Raw genomic sequence first — 15,359 nt, forward strand, 5'->3', positions numbered from 1 at the left:
TAGACATAAAGCTTTCTTGTGAGGTTTTTAACTATAAATTCAATTTCTTGACTATGTGTAGGGTTATTCAGGTTATCTCTTTCTCTCTTTCTTTTCTGAGTGACCTTTGATATTTGATAGTTTGTATCTTTTAAGGAATTTGTCTATCCCTCTAAGTTGCCAAATTTATTAGCATAAAGTTATACAAAACATTCTTTTATTTTAATGTCTGTAGAGATGACAACTCTTCCATCCTCATTTTGGTAGTTTCTGCCTTTTCTCCTTTTTTTCTCTGATCAGTCTAGATGGAGATTTTTCAATTTTATTGATCTTTTCAAGAACGATTTTGGTTCCATTGATTTTTCCCAACAGTTTGTCCATTTTTTATTTAACTATTACCTTTATCTCCTTCCTTCTGCTTACTTTAGATTTAATTTGTTTTTTTCTAGAAACTTCAGATGGAAGCACAGATCAGGATTCGACAAACCATAGCCTACAGACCAAATTAAGCTCATGGTCTGTTTATGTATTTCTCTGCAGCTAAGAATGATTTTTACATTTGTAAATAGTTGGGCAAGAGTGAGTATATGTATGTGTGTATATATATAAATACATACACATACATATATATACACACACACACACGTATTTATATATATATATATATATATATATATATATATATACACACACACACACTACCCTACAAAGCCTAAAATATTTGCCATCTGGCCCTTTATAGAAAAAATTTGTCAACACTTGGTTTAGATAATTGATTTTAAACCTTTGATATTTGATAGTTTGTATCTTTTAAGATATTTATCTATTCCTCTCAGTTGCCAAATTTATTACCATAAAGATTTTAAACCTTCTTTTCTAAAATAAACATTTAATGTTAAAAACTCCCCCAATGCTGCTTTAACTGCATTCTACTAATCTCAATGTTTTTATTATCATTTGCTTCAAATGTTTTCTAATAGTCCTTGTGATTTCATCTTTGATATATGGAAAATAAAGAAGTGTGCTATTTAATTCCCAAATATTTGGGGATTTTCTACCTTTTATTATTGATTTCTAATTTGCTCCTATTATTGTCAGAGACTGTAATTACCATTTCCATCATGTGTAGATGGAATTTAGAGACTAGTTTAAGGCTCAGTGTATGGTCCATCTTGGTGAACACTACACATGCACCTGAAGAGAACATGTATTCTGTGGTTGCTGAGGGTAGTAGCACCCTATAAAAGTCAATTAGGTCAAGTTGGTTGATAGTGTTTTTCAGATCTTCCATACTCTTTCTTTTTCCTTTTCTATCAATTACTGAGAAAGGCTGTTAAAATTCCCAAATACGATTGTGGCTTTGTCATTTTCTCCTCTTCTATGCATTTTTGCTTCTTCATGTATTTTAAAGCTCTGTTATCAGGCAGAACATGTCTTCCTATTTGTCCTATTACAAGAGACTAGGAGCTATAGAACTAGGAGTCTCCCTTGGAAGCAGAAGTAAAGTTCAAACTTCTAACAAGAAAAGGTCTAATTCATTTGGCCAGTCTCTAAGCAGTATGGGCTGTGCAGAGTTCAGGAGCCAGCACACCTCACAGGCCACTGAGCAGACTGTGATAACTGCTTCATGATTAGGCATCCATATCTGTTTCAGTCAGGGTCACATGCAGGGCATGGTGGCCTATACTAAAAGAAACTCTCAAAAGGAGCTTGTGGGCATGGCAGGAAAGGGTTTGGCCATCTAGTTACATGAATCATCACTCTAATTTTATCCCATAGGAATGGAAGATATGTACTAGCACATGCAACCTCATCATCTCTGTGTTGAGGACCACTCTAAGAAAAGAGAGGATCTTCACAAGCCAATGGGACTGAGGAGCTTTAGTTTACCTCATCTGTATGAAAGGTTACCTTTCAAGGTATAGAGAGAAAAGAATATTGAACATACAATGCATTCTCCATGCCTCCAACATTTCTGCTCATAAAATAAAGTTCTAAAAGCCTTAGTTTTTAACTTGTTTATGTTTTTTATCAGCATTTAATTAACATGTATTGCTTCCCAACTTTGTGGAGGGAAATTAACCAAAGCCCTTGCCCAGAAAGACCTCAGAAATCAACAGAAGAGTGGCATGATCACCGCTGTACTTTGGGGGGATTAACTTCATCTCAGTATTTTACTGGACTGGAGGCAGGGAAACCAGTTAGAAGGCTATTACAGTAATTAGTTCACGATAGAGATAAATGGAGGGACGGATTTAGGGCAGTAAAAGAAATGAATTAAATATAATATAAAAAATAATATAAGATAGAAATGATAAATGGTCTATGCTTTCTTTTTTTTTTTTTTTTGGCGGTATGCGGGCCTCTCACTGTTGTGGCCTCTCCCGTTGCGGAGCACATGCGCAGGCTCAGCGGCCATGGCTCACGGGCCCAGCCGCTCCGCGGCATGTGGGATCTTCCCGGACCAGAGCACGAACCCGCGTCCCCTGCATCGGCAGGCGGACTCTCAACCACTGCGCCACCAGGGAAGCCCATATGCTTTCACATTTTAAAATTGTTTCTTAGAGAATATTACCAGTGCTGAAACACTGTTCTTTCCCTTAGTTACAGGTAGAGGACAACCTGGTAAACAACTGTTTTCATTCTTGCACATACTAATATAAAATGGCAACGACCTATCATCATATTGTAGGTGAGTAATTGGCCAGATGTTGGGACAGAAACATTTGAATGTTTAAGAATTACACTTTTATACCTAGAGCTTACCACCAGCACTATCTGGTTAACTATACTACTTGGATTTTAGCTTTCATTTCTAAGATCAAACATCAACAACTCAAAAACTAGGTACAGAACTACATTTCTCAAACTAAGCTGGGAGCAGTAAACTGTAAAACATGAGTCTTGAAGAGATTTTGAGAAGTTCATATTTTCATTTCAATAATATTTATTTTTAAAAGTATATTCTGGATCACCTTGATAACCACCTCATATCTACCATCAATGGTACCAGAATTAGAATGGGCATAGAAAGGTCTTACAAGGTAAATGATATAGTTATGCCAAGTGAAAGCCAAACCACCTAACCAATGATTTAAGGAGGAAAGCTCTGCGGCATTCAAACACAGAAAAGTAGTGTAGGAGTTGAGTTATCACAGGATATACAGCATATAGAAAACTGCACACCTAGCCAAGGCCCACAATAGTATATTCACTATGCAAAGAAAGATTTCATTTCAGGAAAACAACATCATCCATCACCCTGAATTTAATTGGTTTTACTGGCTTTGTAGTTTTGTTTATATTTCATTTATAAATTTACTTTTCTTTAATACTTCCATAAAAGCAATAAGCATAAGGAATTTATATACATCTAAAAATTAAATATTTTAATAAAATAAAACTATTTAGGCCAATACTGAGGATCCACAGTATTTTTTTCCCTTTAAGAGGGATTGTATATTATTCATGCTCAAGATTAACCTGGTGGAAAAAACATGGGGATTCAAATCAGAAAGATCTGCTTCCAAATCTTGACTCTCCTAGTTGCTTATCATGTAACCCTAAGCAATAATCTCTCTAAGCCCTAGTTTACTTGCAGGGTTACTGTGAAGACAGTTATGCGGTACACTAAAGCTCAAATGAAAATTCTTCTCTTCTTTTTCTATCTAAATTAGCTTCTCCTGATATCTCCCTTTTTTCAATATTTTATTTACTTTTATTTATTTATTTATTTATTTATTTATTTATTTATTGGCAGCTCCACATGGCATCTCAGTTCTCTGACCAGGGACTGAACCTGGGCGCTGGACAGTGACAGCATGGAGTCCCAACCACCAGACCGCCAGGGAATTCCCTCTCCATAGAACTTTTAATCTGTCATATATCATGCAGATTACACCTTCACAATGTCTCCTTCCCACTGTAACCAAGAGTTTCCAATCTCCAAAGCTCAGAGCCAACTACCTATTTTTACCTTTATCTCCTCTTACCTGCAATACCTCCTACAGAAAAAGCTACAGGACTTATCTCCCTCAAGTGCATCTCTGAGGCTGTCACTCTCCTACTCAAAAATTTTCTGTAAGTCTCAAAGCCTTCTGTATTAAGGTCCTACCCAACCTATCCTTACAACTTTATCTCCACCAATTCCTAAAGTGAAAGTTTCCTGAGGCAAAGATACTGAGGTATCACCCATCCCTAGCATAGTATGTGACACATAATAGATACCCAATAGTAATATTTGGAAAAAAGTAACAGGAATCTGTAATGCTCCTCTCCACCAAAACAGACGACCGACTACCTCCACTGACATAACTCTTCATTTCTTTCTAACACACTTCTAATTTTAATTGTTTTAACTGCAATAATCTAAAAGCTGGTCTTGAAAGACAATCACAAGGAATCACAAAAAGACAATAGCACTCAGTGATTAAAAAAATAAAAAAGAAAGCCAGTGAAAAAGCATTGAATCTCCCTCTTTATTTTAATTATTTTAAAAATTCTTAGCTTTACTACTAACTTAGCAGCTGGGTTGGCATGGACCAAATAACTGCAACATAAAAGTTATAAGAAACAACAACAAAAACAACCAAATTCCTACTGGATAAAAGGAGAATATCAGGAAAAAAATGATTTAGAAAATTCATTAACTAAAACCTCTGAGTACCTCTCAGTTATTTCCCCTAAAAATTTTTTTTTGGTCTCTTATTCTTCTAGTGAATGAATTTGGACACTCAAATGTCCAAGCTATTCACACAAATATTTCCTCTCTGAATAAAACACTCAATGAATAATATTGCATGACATACTATGACATCATCTCTTTGTAGGAAACTTGGATAAGGATAATCACTGCTATCATAAACATTACCAGGGGACATTTCTTAAACATTCACCTCTCTGTTCATTCATATATTCAACCTTCCAGTGACCCAACCTTCCACTACAAAAGCTGGAAAAAAACAGAGGGCCCCAAATTAATGTATAAAAATTTGATTCACATGTAACTTTTCAGTAACACTACTGTTGGGGATCTGCAGCACAATCTAAAACATACATGAATCTTTAGGTAACCTAACAAAATTAGACAATGGCTGTCACAGAGTCAATCAACCCAACTCTCCAGCTCTTTAAACAAAGGGCTAACAAGTCCAGTATGTAAAATAAAAGAGGTCTCAATTCATCTTTAAGCAACTTAAAATTTGACTCGTATCAAATGCGAGCATCAAGCCATCACAACTTCCTTCTTAACAATGAAGGTAAAACTTGTGAACCAAAATAGAACGCCCAGAGCTGCACTTCACTTGGATCATAAAATCTACTGTGAAATTTTCCATAACTTTACTCTCTGAATTCACGAAATGGATGAGAGGTAGGGAAAAACATGGATATTAAATATGACTGACAGTATCTCAATTGTTATTTGCCAAATGGCAGGGCCCAAGGGGTCCTCTATAGATGACAGAGCCATAAAAGAAAACGACAACAGTTTTAATGATTACAAAACTGGTCCATATGCTCAAAAAATGTGAACATCCACACCCCAACAAGTCACAGACTATGATCTAAGACACAGAGCTTAAATGCAGAATAAAATGTCAATGCTCTGCCTCCCTAAAGAAACATACAACCCCATAAACTGCTGAACATCATCAAACCAACACCCGCCAGAGTGGATATTTTAAATATTAAATCAGGTAATCATGATAACTGCTAGCGGTTCATCTAGGCCTCAGCAGCAGCCTTAGGTGTAAGAGCAAACTCAAGCCCTCTTAACACTCAAAGAATAATGTTGATGTCATTATGAGGCTACTGGTTCTTTGCACTCTGAACTAGTCATTCCCTGACCCACAACGCAATTCTTCTCCCACCCACCCCCTCCCCCAAATAAAGAGAGCTCAAAACAGAGCAGCCCTCGGGTATCCCCTTCTCCTCTACCTCCGGCGGCTGCCGCTGTCTCCTCCCTCCGGCTCCGATGTGGGGACTCCAGAAGGTCCCGGGCAATTCCGAGCCCGGGCGGTGCTTGTTTTGCCTGTGCACGGTAGCTCCGGCCAGCCGCTTCCTTCCCCAGTCTGCCCGAACTGGAGCGCTACAGGGATCCCGGGGGCCGAGAAGGGAGCCCGGGTGGCGACGCCGCCGCGGCCGCCGCCTCTGGTATGTCAGGGGCTGGGATTGTATTTCGAAAGATCCGCCATTTTCACCTCGTCATCACCATCACAGCTCAGCAGCTTCCCCGACAGCCGGAGCCCGGGCCGCCGCCGCCGCCGCCGCCAGTAACCTCCCCCTTCCTCCTCCTCCCCTCCCCGGCCCTCCCCTCCGGAGAGGCGCACACCCACATATCCGGGGAAACCTCCCGCCGGCCCCGCCAACCTTCAAATGCTCAGGGAGATACTAATGCACACACAGCCCACGCTGAGACCTTTCACCCTGCCACGAAAGATGGTGCTCCGGCGGGCCCGGTAGCAACGCGAAAGCAAGTCGCGCTACCTGCGGAGCCCCAAGTCCGGCACATTTTTGTTTTGAAGAGCAAAAAACATGCGGAAGGGAGCAGAAGAACAATAAAAAGCCCAAACTCTTTCATTTTCAGGAAAGCAACTTGAGAGAGATGACGGAATGCCTTTTATTCACTGTGTCCCTCTCAGACACTAAAAACAGGATCAAGACTTTAATGTCATTCACCAGCTCTGACATTTTCCTCCACCGTCAGCACTACTTTTGACAGAATGGGCTACTTCCAACTGCACGTCCGACCTCTTTGATACATTTGTAAATTACAGGCATTGAGTCTCATGCAGATACTGTGATCAAAAGGTCTAGTTTTCAAAATAAATTTCTGAACTATTTTCCACTTAATTTCGTCTGATCGTTTCTGTCCATAAACACTGTGACTTCCAGTTCGTTTGTCATTGGTTTAAGACGTCAAAGTGCCACTAAGTTTAAAATGTACTGAACCTATTCATGAGTGAACAATTTCTAAAATACAGAAAATATACCTCTAAGTTAAAATTCTTTGCCAAAGCTTTTAGAATCTAAGTCACCAAATTAAAAAAAAAAATCTGCCGCTGATATGTTTATTTGATACTGTGAAAATAAGGAGCTTGCTTCAGAGCAAGACCTTGAGTTACCCACCCAGCTCCACCAGCTCCTCTCATCATGCAGTTTAATAAATAACTAAAAGAGAATATATGCATATTTTAATCATCAAAGAAATATCAGGAAAACATAAGCTGCAAGGCTTCTGACGGGAACAGAATATTTTTAAAAAACTAAGTTGACTACCTTTGTTAATTTCAGATTTGATAACCACCCATTGAAAAGCTGAATTCTATACCTACCATTCAACTACAGCATAAGCTCTAAAAAACCTGTCTGAAATGAGCAAATTGAATTTCAAGGTTTCGAACAGAGCCACTCTACCGCCTTTTTAAAAAGTTAGTTTAAGAAGAGAAAGGCAGAAGTTGAAAAAAGACATTTAATTTCCTTACCTTGCTTGAATGACAACTCCATATAAAAGTCGGTAGCTTCAGGCTTAAACAAGTGCTATCTATCACCCAGCCCAGTCGCCGTTTCTATATGCAGCCTGCTAGACTCTGAGAGTATCAAGCCTTCCCAATTTCTTTATCTTTAAACTTTATTTCCCCACCGCCAGCCCTGTTCACCCCGACTCTGCTTGGTGTTTACCGTTGGTTGGCCAAGCTAAGTCCTGGCCCGCTCCCTTCCCCCGTGCACCTCGGGAACATTGTGACATTTGACTGGTGGGCTTCGCGAGGAAAACGGACATACACGAAGAAGACACCATACAAAGGGGCATAGGAAGAAAGGGGTGGCGGGCAGTAGGGAAAGGAGGAGCTGGTACAAAATGACACAGCAGCAAAACCGGTTCCCAGAAACCCAGGACCGACACGGGGACTCCTCGGGCCGCGCAGTGTGCGTGTCAACAGCCGCGGGAGCCCTTCCTCCAGACCGCCGGGAAGGGCGGGCTGCCGGCCGAGCGCCGGCCCCGCTGGGTGACAGCCGCCCTCCCGAGCGCCGGCGGGAAGGGGCCGAGCCCGGAGGATCCTCTCTCCCCCTGCGGCCCAGGGATGCGGCGCGGCGGCCCCCAGACGGCAGGTTCCCGCTCTCCGCCACGACCCACTAGCCCGGGCTCCCGGAGGGGGCGGTCCGGCGCCCTCCGTCCGCGCCACCACCCGCAGCGCCCCCTTTCCCGCCCGCCCGCCCAGAGGCCCCCACCCCGGGGGCTGACACTCACCAAAGCCGGCGGCGCCGCCGCCTCCTTCTCACGCCGCGCTCCCTGGGCTTCCCGCAGCCGCGGCGGCGGCGGCGCCTCCGAGACACAGACCCGGGTTTGTTCAAAATCACGCGCCCAGCGCCATTCCACCGCCGCATCCCATAATACGCTGGGCCCTCCCCTCCCGCTTGCCCCTCTCCGCCCGCCCCTCCACTCTGCCCGCCCCGCCTCCACGGCTTCCTTCGCCCCGCCCTTTCCGCGGCGCCTTGCCCCGCCCCTTGGCAACCCTAGCTAGCGTCATCCCGCAAGGCGGCCGCGAGTACGCTCCTGCTCCACGTGACTCCGAGTGTGCGCTCTGTCAAAGCTTTCGCATGGAATGTTCCATCCAGCTGAAGCTGGGAGGGGGAAGGCGGGGTCGCGCCCGAGCTTGGGAGGGAGTGTGTTATCTTCTAGCTTTCCTTGTTCGGAAGTCTGTGCTGTAGGTGCGATTTCCAGCATCTTGCCGTTGTTTGATGTTCTTGGGTGGGGAAGTGATCAGTAATTACAAATGCCAAATCTGTTTGTTTTTTAGGCACTGATTTTGCTGGGGTCGCTAAAAAGCCCCTGGAAGACCACGCAGAGTTAAACTTATTTTGAAAGGGACTTTTTTGACGGTATACAGTCAAGACTAACACAATCAAAATTCTTTGTATTTGCTAACCTTTTACTTTTATTTTTCCCGGTATTCTTTTTATAAGGTAAGAAAAGATACCCAAATTTGGAGTCGGATAAGCAGGCAGAGATTCAGTAAATAACTGCCCTGTGTGAGAAGACTACAAAGGAAACAATAGAAAATACAAAAGAGTATATACGTAGTATAAAATGGTGTGGTATAGTTTGTAATTGCTAGTGGAGCACGGAGGACGTGCAGGTCAACGTGAGAGACTGTAACCTGGGAACACAAAGAAGGAGGTGAGACATGCTGTAGTGGAAGCAACAATCATTTTGGAGTTAAGCAGTCCTAGTTTTAAATTCTGGCACCTCCACTAAAGTGTATAACATTTATCAAGTTTCTTTTCCCATCTACAAAAGGAAAATAACAGCTTCCCAAGATCCTGAGGATCATATAAACTGAGAGGTGTCAAGCAGCTACACACAGTCTCTGCCTCAAATGTTAGTTCTATTTTACCATAATCAACAGCACCCCATACCTTCCACCTCAAATTCTATGGTTAGGATTTAGCAAAGAAAGTGGCATGAAATTAGCAAAGGCTTGGTAGCTGGAAGGTCTGGAGCCTGTGCAAGGAATGTGAGAAACCTGAATGATACACAGGCTTTATTGAGGATCAGTAGGTGAGTCCAGTTTATGAGGAGCTTTGAGAGCTGGTGTAAGAAAACATCCTGGTGGTGGGAATTCCCTGGTGGTCCAGTGGTTAGGCCTCTGCGCTTGCACCCCACGGGGGCCTGGGTTCCATCCCTACTTGGGGAACTAGGATCCCACAAGCCACCCGGCCAAAAATTAAAGGAAGAAAGAAAGAAAGGAAAAGGGCCTGGGCAGTTAAAAAAAAATCCTAGTGGTTAAATGATGAGTGGTACTTGTGGGGCACCTCTGGAAGGAAGAAGAGAGTGAGATGGGGTACCCAAATCCGGCTGGAATCTAGGGAAACAAAGAATTACCCTCAGAAGGAGAAAATTTCTCAATTTATTCCACAAGGCTAGCATAAAAGGGTTACCAAAACCCAAGGCAAAGAGCACCAAAAAAAAAAAAAAAGGAAAATTCTTCTATTCTCACTATGACTTTGTTAAAAAGACAAAATTGAGTATTAAGACATAAAATCCAGTAACGTGGTAGTAAAAAGAATTCACACCATAACAAAGAATGGTGATTTAACATTAAGAAATCTACTCATGACTTTTATTAAAGGAGAAAAGCCAAATGATATTCTCTAGAGATGTACCATATAACATTCAACAGCCATTTCTGAATTTTAAAAATTTCTTAGTAAACTAGAAATAAAAGAACAGTTCCTTAATTGGATCAAGATAATCATCAAAAAAACAACAGTAATATCATACATTAGAGTAAAATGGCAGAAGTACTCATATTAAAATCACAGATCCAGGGACTAACCTGGTGGTTCCGCGGTAAAGACTCTGCCCTCCCAATGCAGGGGGACCGGGTTCGATCACTGGTCAGGGAACTAGATCCCGCATGCCCCCGAGTGTTGCATAAGACCCAGTGCGGCCAAATAAATAAATAAATGAATATTCTTTTTTAAAAAAATCAGGGACCCACAAGGATGCAGGGCTATAGTAGCTATTTAACATTTTTCAGGGTGTCCTAGCTAAACGCAATTAAATACGAACATTAAAAAAACAAAGGTTGAAATAGTGGAAAGAAGAGACAAAATTGTCCTTATTAAAAATAATCACAAAGAGCTCAGTGTTGTGGTTAATTGCTTGGCCTCTGGAGCCAGACTGCCTGGGTCCAAATTCTGGCCCTGCCACTTAATAGCTGTGTGAACCTAAGCAAGTTACTTTCCTCTTGCACCTCAGTTTCCTCATGTGTAAATTGGGAATAAAGTATTATCATAAGGTTGTTGTGAAGATTAATGAGGCTCTATGTGTAAAGCACTTTGAATAGTGCCTGGTATATGGTAAGAGCTCATGACTGAAAACTAATAATAATCTAAGCTACAATACAGTCTAAAATATAATGTAATTTTTTTCTTTTTCAAGGAGAGCATTTTTAGCCCCTAAGAACAACTGCTGTTCAAACAAAACAGAATCTCTGTTTATATTTGCATGACAGCTTTCCTAGATGAACTAAAAGCATTTATTCAGCAAGTATTTGTTGATCATCTACCAAATCCTAAGCACTGACAAGACACTGGGAATAAAGTGGTAAACAAGACAGAGCAGCGCTATCCAATGGAATGTTCCACCATGGTAGAACTGTTCTATACACACAGTGTCTGATACAGTAGCTGCTAGTCCCCTGTGCCCGTCAAGCAACTGAAATGTGGCTAATGTGGATAAGAAACGAAATTTTCATTTCATTTAATCGTCATTAAATTTAAATAGCCACATGTCGGGGCTTCCCTAGTGGCACAGCACAGTGGTTAAGACTCCGCCTGCCAATGTAAGGGACACAGGTTGGAGCCCTGGTCCGGGAAGATCCCACATGCCGCAGAGCAACAAAGCCCATGCGCCACAGCTACTGAGACTGCATTCTAGAGCCCGCTAGCCACAACTACTGAAGCCTGTGCTCTGGAGCCTGCAAGCCACAACTACTGAGCCCGTGTGCCACAACTGCTGAAGCCCGTGCACCTAGAGCCCATGCTCCGCAACAAGAGAAGCTAACGCAATGAGAAGCCCACGTACCACAACAAAGAGCAGCCCCCGCTCGCTGCAACTAGAGAAAGCCCGTGCAGCAATGAAGACCCAATGCAGCCAAAAATAAAATAAAATTAATTAATTAAAAATAAATAAATAGCCACATGTCGCCAATGACTACAGCATTGGACAGCACAGCTCTATAGAAAGTGACAAAAACTAGTAGGAAAAAATTAGAGATTTTAAATAAATAAAGGGAGTTTCTGAAGAAGATATCAATACAAAAAATAAAAAGATTGTATAGAGGTATGAGTTGCATAGAAGAAAAAACAAAATGTACTATGGGGCACCTATTATGTGCCAGATATACTGCTAGATACAAAGTACACACTAGTTAATAAAATTTTCTTAAAATATATTCGCTTCCAAAAGATTATTTAGACGTTCCTTTGCTCTTTAGTGCATTTGTCATAAATCCAGGATGTCTCTGTAAAGCAACTATCATGTATAAATCTATACAAGTGTAATTATCACCTTTATTTCTTTTTCATCATCACATAACTCTTTTTGTAACAAATCCACAACCCCTTATCAACAATTTTAAAATAAAAAATGTTTTTAAAACTGAAAAGTTTCTGGAAGCTTATGACAAACTCATTCAGTAGGAAAACCAATATGACATAAGGTATTAATAGTCTCTAGAACATTTAGTGTAAATATCTATATATGTCAGTGCAGAAACATGAGTGTGTTTTCACTATGGAGCTTGATAAAGGCTAAAGGGGTTGGAAGGAGCTTTCCAAGGTGATGGGAATTTTTTTTTTTGCAAGTTAAACATTTTTATTTTGTTAAAGGTTACACATCAATATGGCAAAACAAACAAACAAAGTACCATACATAGCCAAAGTAATCTCCCACTCAGACTTGCTCCCCAACAGGTACCCTTCTCAGAATGTGTATGTATTTAATTTAACATTATTTACACACATTCTTTTGATTCTATCTTTCGTGATGGGAATGTTTTTGACCTTGATTGTGGTATTGGTTACGTAAGGGTATATACATTAAAAAAATTAATTAAAAAGAAAACTATTCCATCCTGAAAAAAAAATAAGGGCATATACAATGGCCTAAACTCATTGGGTACACTTAAAATGGATGTGTTTTATTGTATGTAAATTCTACGCCATTAAAGTTTTTGTTTTTGTTTTTGTTTTTTTGGCTGTGTTGGGTCTTTGTTGCTGCGCACAGGCTTTCTCTAGTTGCAGCGAACGGGGGCTACTCTTCGTTGTGGTGCATGGCCTTCTCATTGCGGTGGCTTCTCTTGTTGCAAATCAGGGGCTCTAGGCGCATGGGCTTCAGTAGTTGTGGCACACGGGCTCAGTAGTAGCAGCTTGCGGGCTCTAGAGAGCAGGCTCAGTAGTTGTGGCACAGGGGCTTAGTTGCTCTGCAGCATGCAGGATCTTCCCAGATCAGGGATTGAACCCGTGTCGCCTGCATTGGCAGGCAGATTCCTAACCACTGAGACAACAGGGAGGTCCCTAAAGTTGGTTTTAAAAGAAAAAAAAAAGACAATTCTTAAAATCTGTGCATGTGCCATCTAAAATCCAAAATATCCTCAATTCCAAAACACATTGGTACCCAAGGGTTTAGAATAAGGAAATGTAGATCAGTATCACTTTGAACACACTCCAAGTTTTTTCACTTATGGTGCAGGATGTGATTAATAATGTCAAACCACCTAAAAACAATAAAAATCATCTGTTGGTGTCAGGCAGCGTTCATTTACTTTTCCTCTGGCTTTATGATTTCTTGGCCTCCTTAATAGTTGTTTTTGTCTTTCTAATTAAAAGGATAGAAATAGAGGCTCCTTTGTAACGTTCTGATGTACTTGTCCTGCTAGGGGTATAACCATCCCTGTGGTTAGGAGCGGGGTTTTCCCTTGGAGGAAGTAGATATTGCCAGTATCAGTCATCCTAGGAAGCACATCTTGAGACAGGATATGGGAATTTGCAAGAAGGGCTCACACGGAGCGAGGGAGATGCTTCCTTTCTCTCAGCTTTGCTTATTTGGACTTGGACACAAAAAGTTTAATGTGTGTGAAGGAATGTGCCCACATTTCCACCTAGTCAGGGAAAGAAAAGTCTGCCTCCAGAGGGACTAAAAACTAGGTAGAGTTTTTTCGTTGATGTTCTGTTTTTTGTTTTAATTATAAAACATCTTAAAATTCTTCATAGCTTATAACCACAAGCATTTATTTTTCTCATGAATTGTATGAATTGATCTAGGCTGGGCTCAGGTAGGCCAGGTTGTAACCCAGGCTTTTGGTTGGGTTCCCATCTGTTCCATATATCTTAATTCTGGGCCCAAGCTGATTCGGCATTAGCTACCTAGGGCATGCTCTTCTAGTGGATCAGAGGAACACAACAAAAAGTGAGTGGAAACATGATATCCTTCTTAAAGCTACCCCTCCCCCTCACCCAACTGGCACACTGTCACTTCTGCTTATGTTTCATTGGCCAAAACAAGTCTTACTGCCAAGCCCAACATCAATGAGATGGAGGATATGTATTCCTTTGTACTCTAGTGAGAGGTACTGCAAAGGTACATGGCACAGGGTGTAGATGTATTACAAATTCTAGTACAAAGAGGGAATAAAGAATTGGGAGTATTGATCCAAACCAGCACAAGAGGTAAATGTGAAGACACCTTGCACATCAGCCTAAACAGGTGTAGCATGGGAGGAGATCAGAACGCCTTAATACTTTACAATCTCCATGAAAACACCCCTTTTAAAAACAAATACAAATGACTCTTTTGTAAATTGCTATGCCTATACAGCATTAACCTCCTTATTCCAGTTATTCTTTTTTCTTCCAATGTAAAAATTCTAGAGCTGGCCCTGGCCTGGGACCTGCGAACTCACAAAGCTACCCACACAGCTATCTGCTACATAGTTGTAACTTACTAGCTACAGTAACTAGGCTGCTTTCAGCTGCAAGTAAAAGTAGCTTATATATTTCATAACTGTCTGCACAGCTCATAAAATAAATAGTATAGAAATAGGCTTTCCCAGGATAATTCAGCAGAGAAAAGATATTATCAAAGATCCTGGCTCATTCCTCCTTTCCACACCACCAGTCTCAGGGTGTTGTCTTAGTTCATAGACTTGCCTTCCAGTGACTGTCACTTAGTACCATACATAGACATAATACATACCACACACAAATATCAGCCACAGAGGAAGGGTATTTCTTCCCATGCACCACTTTTTATCTGCAAGGTTAAACCTGCCCCCTAGAAGACTTCCCATCATGATGCACTGGTCAGACCTGGACCATATATGTCTTCTTAAGCCATTCACTAGCAAAAGGAAATAGAATTACCATAAATGGCCTAGAGTATGGGTCAGCAAATTAAGACTCACAGGCTGAATGCAGCCCATGGCCTGTTTCTGTTAGGCCTACAAGCTAAGAATGTTTTTGTGTCTTTTACATTTTTAAATGCAAAAAGAAGGAGAGGGAAAAGGAGAAGAAGAAGGAGAAGAAGAAGCAAAGAGAACATATGTGGCCCACAATACCTAAAATACTATTTGGCTCTTAACAGAAAATGTTTGCAGACTCCTGCCTAGATCAACCATGTTATACCTTGGGGGATGAAGAAAGGCCTACCTTCCCTGAGCACCATACCAGTGTTAGGTCCACCATATCACATATGTGTAATTTCCTTCTGCTTTCCCCAAGCCTTGAGTAAGATCTTATTATCCATTACTGAATAGTTCCACTATTCACCACTCCTGAGGTAAATTAAAGGAAAAGTCTTTGTCCACATGGGTGTC

General features: G+C 41.2%; 1 protein-coding gene across 4 annotated transcripts in view; it reads right to left on the reverse strand.

The window, feature by feature from the left end:
• LIN54 (lin-54 DREAM MuvB core complex component) overlaps window positions 1-8,410 on the reverse strand; it is a 68,168-nt gene extending 59,758 nt beyond the window's left edge. Inside the window, exon 1 of one of the 4 annotated variants that reach the window (XM_059066983.2) lies at window positions 8,228-8,410. The gene's annotated coding sequence lies outside the window, so the exon portion shown is untranslated. Of the gene's footprint in view, window positions 1-5,916; window positions 6,269-8,227 lie in introns of those variants that run through there. The other 3 variants (XM_059066981.2, XM_059066982.2, XM_059066980.2) reach the window with 3 other exon arrangements.
• Window positions 8,411-15,359: the final 6,949 nt, after the last annotated feature.

Source organism: Kogia breviceps, chromosome 6, assembly GCF_026419965.1.
Source record: "Kogia breviceps isolate mKogBre1 chromosome 6, mKogBre1 haplotype 1, whole genome shotgun sequence".
Lineage (NCBI taxonomy): Eukaryota > Metazoa > Chordata > Mammalia > Artiodactyla > Physeteridae > Kogia > Kogia breviceps.